At 50.1% G+C, this 6,000-nt stretch overlaps 1 protein-coding gene across 1 annotated transcript in view; it reads left to right on the top strand.

The window, feature by feature from the left end:
- Window positions 1-572: 572 nt before the first annotated feature.
- Window positions 573-6,000, top strand: part of MID2 (midline 2) — a 92,853-nt gene continuing 87,425 nt past the window's right edge. Inside the window, exon 1 of the mRNA XM_069463152.1 lies at window positions 573-616. The gene's annotated coding sequence lies outside the window, so the exon portion shown is untranslated. The remainder of the gene's footprint in view (window positions 617-6,000) is intronic.

The following is a 6,000-nucleotide window of genomic DNA, read 5'->3' as shown; positions in this document are numbered from 1 at the left end:
CTGGGTTCCAAATGGACCAATTAGCTGATTTAGGTACATTGAATACCTGGATAAGTAGCATCTGCCTCATTGTCTTCGTAGTAACGACTCCTCTCTCTGGTTTTGCCGGTCAAGGATTTGAAGGTATAAAAGAAACTCTTTTTTTTCCTCTTGATAGCTTTAATCCATCCTCACAACTTCTGCCCAAGGCCAATAAAACACAGCCATTCTCCTTTTGTAAAAAGAAAGAGGGGTTGGGTTTCCTTCAATTGTCTGCCCTTTTCTGTCTCCTCCACTATTTTTGTTTTACTCTGTAGTTAACTTTGCATAGAGCAGCTTCATACGCAGGACCTGTGCGGTGGACCCAGGCACTCTCTTCTCTTCTCGTTGCCGGTTACAAGGGCCTTTTCCGTGTTCTAATCTGGGGGTTTGTGGGGCCAGGGTGGCGGGAGGGAGAAGAGTTTGACTATAGTCTTCTTGTGCATTTCACACACATTCTGTGCGCTCGCGCGCGCTCTCTCTCTCTCTCTCTCTCACACACACACACACACACACACACACGCCCGCTTGGGTCCCTCTCGGTGTGTCTTCCTTCAAGATGACAGGGCGCTGGAGAAAAGGTTGCTGGAATCAGCTGGTAGGTACAGTGGTAACCCGAACCCCACCCACCCGCTGCCTTTGCTTGCTCAGGTTTCTCCGGTCACTCCTGCCAGGGGAGAAGACACGTAAATGCGCCTCCAGAGGAGGGACTGGGGGAGCTGGGAGTGGCGGGGGCGGTGGAAGGTGAGCCCGAGAAGGTGGCCGAGTGCCCCTTCTGCTGGGGCCCTTCCCAGTGCTCCCTTGGGGTGTCAGCCTCAGCCCTGTTTTTCCCCACTCCACCCCCCTTTTCGAAGGGATTGCCTTTTTTTTTTTCTCTGCGGCGGCGGAAATGACAGTGTGCTGCTGCCGTGGTGTCATGGTGCTGCCCCTGGACTGAGGGGCAAAAACTCTTAAGTTTAGCTCGGGAGACACAGCCGCGGTAGCATCGCGGCCGCCGTGCTGTCCCCTGCGGGGCGCGCGGGCTGGCGGATCCCGGCTGCTGCGCGGCGGCGGCGGCGGTAGCGGCAGCGGCGGCGAAGGCGGGCGGCGGCCTAGAGTGGTGGCGGCGGCGGCGGCGACGGCGGCCCAGGAGCTCGCGCCGGAGCCCCAGCCAGCTCGCTGCGGAGGCAGGCGAGCGCCCAGCGCCCTGGGGCGTGCGGAAGAGATGGCTGGCACCTGGGAACGCTATGGGTAAAACGCGCCCCCTCGCCGGGGCCCTGGGGGTCGATCGTCGCCGCCCGCACAGGGCTCGGCCCCGGCTCCGGCCGCTCTTCAGGTGCCGCCGGGGCCGGCGCTGGCTGAGGGTTCTCGGGTTCGGCGGGGCAGGGTGACGGGGCCCGCGAGGCTTGAGGCGGCGGCGGCAGGGGCCCTGGCCCCGCTCTGGCTCCCCGTCGTGCTGCTGGGGCCGGGGCTCCTGCTGCTGCCCTTCTGGGACGGAGTTTGCACTCCTGGGTGCGGGGCGGGGGCGGCTCGAGGCCTCCCGCGAAGCCTGGCCCGGCCGGACGCGGGCAGTCGTCTGGCTCCCCCGGCGCCTGGGCGCGAGTCTGGGAAAGGGCACCGCCGCCTTCCCACGCTCCTGCGGCCGGCAGCCTCCTCCGCCCAGGCGGCGCCCCTCGGCCGGCCGTCTGCCGGGCGGTGCTGGCGCAGCAGCCAGCCTTGCTGCGGACACTCTGCCGGCAGGGAGGCCCGGTGAAACTTAATCCTTTTTCTGCCAGGGGAGCGATCGTCCAGTCTCTGTTTGGGTGGTTCCTTATTTCTGGCCTAGCTGTGAAACCAGCTCTGTGGGGGAGAGGGAAAACTTACATGTGTCCACAGGACACACTGCGACTGAACCAGGGGGAGGTGGGGTTTTTCCATTCTTGGCTTGTAAGAATTAAGTAAATAACGGCGGGGTAGATTTACAGAAACATTACTGGTGATGATAAGGTTTAGGTTATTTAGCACTTTGTGTGCAGCATATTATTTTTCAGAGGCGTTTATTCTTAGAGCAGGAAATTGGGATCCTGGGGTCACTGGGCTCTTCACTTTCTCTCTCTCTCCCACACTCCCCCATCCATCTTCATGAACACTCACCTTCTTCCTATTTGCCCCCACGAAGCTCGCACCGGAGCTCCTCTGCCCCCAGCCTTTCCACATCAACCTGTGCACTCTCAGTCTCCCAGCCATGCAGCGTCTTTCTTCTCAACCACTTTGACTTTTTGAGGATTTTTGAGCGTGAGGCGAGTCTATGGTGTTGGTTATGTGTCTGTGAGGAGGAGCTCTTATAAAGGAATATATTGGAAATCATGTAAATAGAGAAGTACAGTGTGTGGGTCTGATTCTCACTTTGGGCCTTTAACGCCATTCTGTTCCCTCCCAGTACCCCAATCAGTTCTCTGGCAATGTTCCAACCAAAGGGAGTTGCTAATTAGGGAGTTCTCCTCCCCTAAGTTTCTTCTGTTTAGGGAACGTTTCATTGCACCGCAGATGGTTAGCCCCCCCCCCATTCCTTTTCTTTTTTTTCCTTTGATTTTTTTTTTTTAATTTCAGAATATTATGGGGATACAAACGTTTTGGTTACATAAATTGCTTTTGTACGTTTTTTTTTGTTTGTTTGTTTTTTGTTTTTGAGACAGAGTCTCGCTCTGCTGCCTGCGCTAGAGTGAGTGCCATGGCGTCAGCCTAGCTCACAGCAACCTCCAACTCCTGGGCTCAAGCGATCCTACCGCCTCAGCCTCCCGAGTAGCTGGGACTACAGGCATGTTCCACCATGCCCAGCTAATTTTTTCTATATATATTTTAGTTGGCCAGATAATTTCTTTCTACTTTTAGTAGAGACGGGGTCTCGCTTTTGCTCAGGCTGGTCTCGAACTCCTGACCTTGAGCATTCCACCGCCTCGGCCTCCCAGAGTGCTAGGATTACAGGCGTGAGCCACCTCGCCCGGCCTGTACGCCCGGCCTGTACTTTTTTTTTTTTTTTTGAGACAGAGTCTCACTCTGTCGCCCTGGGTAGAGTACAGTGGCCTCATCGTAGCTCACTGCAACCTCAAACTCCTGGGCTCAAGCGATTCTCCTGCTTCAGCCTCCTGAGTAGCCGTGTCTACAGGCGCGCCAGGATACTGGGCTAATTTTTCTATTTTTAGTAGAGACGAAGTCTCACTCTTGCTCAGGCTGGTCTCCAACTCCTGAGCTCAAGCGATCCTCCTCGGCCTCCCAGAGTGCTAGGATTACAGGCCTGAGCCACCCAGCCCTGTCTTTTGTAATGTTTTCAGTCAAAGTTGTAAGTGTGCCCATCATTGGAAATCAATGGGGGGGGGAGGAGGGGATGGGTAAATTCACATTCCCCTTTCTACCTCCTCTCCACTCATCACTGCCCTGAGGGGGAAAGTCTTTACTATTTTTATTTATTCCTGCCCAATCAATTAACTTAATATGGATATATAATGTGAATTAGATTTCTCCTGATTGTTCCTCACAACTTGATTTTATGTGGTTTTAATACAGGTCTGGGAGCCTAGAAGATCAGAGAGTTCATCCCAAATCTGATGTTGCATTGGCTTCGTGGCCTTAGGACATTCCTATGACCTTTCTTTCACAGTTGGTGCACTTGTGTAAAAGGCATAATATTGTGTACAGGGTATTATGAATCTTGGCTTGATCCTTTGAAGATGAAAGGGTTCTATAAATCCTCAGCATTATACTTTTCAAAGAAAGCACTTCATTTACCTTTTATTGGGTTAGTGGATTGACTGGGTGTAAATGTAAGTAGGAACCCTGGTTTACTGAGAACCTTGCTTTGCCATTGTTAGCCCTCCTGGGAGCCAAATCTATCATCATACATACGTCCTAAATCTGTTTTTTCTTCCAATACATGTACAACTGAATAAAAACATACATATAACTAGGCATACAGAGTTATGGTGATAATTTTAAGTTGAGGCTTGAATCATATCTAATGTATTCTAACCTAACAGTCTGAGTCAGACTCATTTGAAAACATAACCTCACCTATTCTTATCCTATATGGGGGCAGTTCATTAATTTCTAATGAAAAGTGGCATAAATTATTTTAGGCATGGCTATATAAGCATGATTAGTATCTAGCAGCAGGGAGTCAACAATATTTATTAAGCACCTATAATATGCAGAGTCCTCTGCTGACTGGGCTGAAGCCCCACACTTGGCTTAGTATTTTGGCCTCCTCTTTGTTCCAGGCCTAACTCCATACTTGCAGCTCCAGGATTAGGACAGGGAAGGGCTGTGCAGGACAGGGATAGAGGCCAGGGACATGAAGGGGTGGTTGTGTTCCTCCTATTTACTTTTATGACTACTAGAATTCTCATCTGGCATGTTGTACCTTGCAAGGCCACCTCTGGGAAGTACTGCTACAAATCAGAGTGACTTGGTTGCTTTATGAACATATCATCTGAACAGTGCAAATTGATTTAGATGAAATTGGTTTAGTTAATCCCTCCTCTAAGAGCTGAGAAACTTGCTCCAACTTGTAGATCCCAAAGTAGTGCCAGTGGAGTCTCATCATTGCATCCAAATATTGCTCTCGGTAGTGAGCCTATCCATTCCCTCATCCCTCCTCCTATAAAATCTGCTGACACTAACAATTGACAAAGAAACTACAGGAGTATGTCCTCATTGCTCAGTGAACCTCATTGGGTTGGTGAAGAGGAGAGAATATTGTCTTTTCATTGCATCCCTTAGAACTCAAATTCTATCTTTCTCAACAGGGACATAGAGCCCTAAAAAGGGTGAGGACAGGGCTGAGGCACAGAATGTATCTCAAATGGCTGTTCTTGGAGGTATCTGCTTGGCCTTAGGTGTGTCTGTCATTCAATCTTTTTTTTATAAGATTTTTTTTAGTTGAATTTATTTTATTATTTATTTATTTTTGAGACCAGAGTCTTGCTCTCTCACCCTGGGTAGAGTGCAGTCATCCTAGCTCACTGCAAGCTCAAACTCCTGGGCTCAAGCAATCCTCTTGCCTCAGCCTCCTGAGTAGCTGGGACTACAGGCCAGGGCCACGATACCACCCTCCACCCCCCCCCCCCAGGTTTTCTAGTTTTAATAGAGATGCCTCTCACTCTTGCTCAGGCTGGTATCAAACTCCTGAGCTCAAGCAATCCTCTGGCCTCTGCCTCCCAGGGTGCTAGGATTACAGACATCAGCCACCTAGCCCAGTCTGTCATTCAATCTTTATAAGTCTTGGTAACTTCCTAGCTGCTAGGCCATGGAACTTGGCTGCTAATGGAGGTCAGGAGGTGCTCCATTTCCATCTACCACCAAGTTTCTGTTCTCTCTTCTGTGCAAACGAGAGAACGAGGCTCTGTGTTCATGAAGTACCCTCCTTACTTAAGTTGGATGTCTTAACTTAGAGCATTGCATCATCAAAATAGTTGTAATATGTTGATACTGAATATACAACAGTTCAGGAGAGTTCATAACTATTCACTTTTTGATGAATGAAATTTTGGTACCAAGGTGTGGTGTATTTCAGATCTCTCAAAAACATTGTGTTCATCACTGAGCAGTGCACAGAAGAGACTAGAAAAGTGTTTCTCAACCAGCATGTTGGGTCATGCTAGCAAATGAGAAGACCAGATGAGTGGTATTGAGACAAGAAATTCCAGCTCCAATTATCACCCTATGCAGACTACTGGTCCCCTTTTTATATCCTGTCTCCTCCAAGGATCAATATATGTTTCTCCCTCCACTTTCATGTATTAAAACTCTTGCAAAGTGTGGGCTCTGGAAGTCTGTGGCTCTTTCTACTTGTTTCTCTCTTTCCTTTTTCTCCTTCTTCATGACCCTAGGCAGATATAATCTTTCTTTTTTTTTTTTTTTTGAGACAGAGTCTTGCTCTGTTGCCCAGGCTAGAGTGCCCTGGCGTCAGCCTAGCTCACAGCAACCTCAAACTCCTGGGCTCAAGCAATCCTTCTGCCTCAGCCTCCC

Source organism: Eulemur rufifrons, chromosome 30 (genome assembly GCF_041146395.1).
Source record: "Eulemur rufifrons isolate Redbay chromosome 30, OSU_ERuf_1, whole genome shotgun sequence".
Classification (NCBI taxonomy): domain Eukaryota; kingdom Metazoa; phylum Chordata; class Mammalia; order Primates; family Lemuridae; genus Eulemur; species Eulemur rufifrons.
This window is presented reverse-complemented; position numbering and strand designations above follow the sequence as displayed.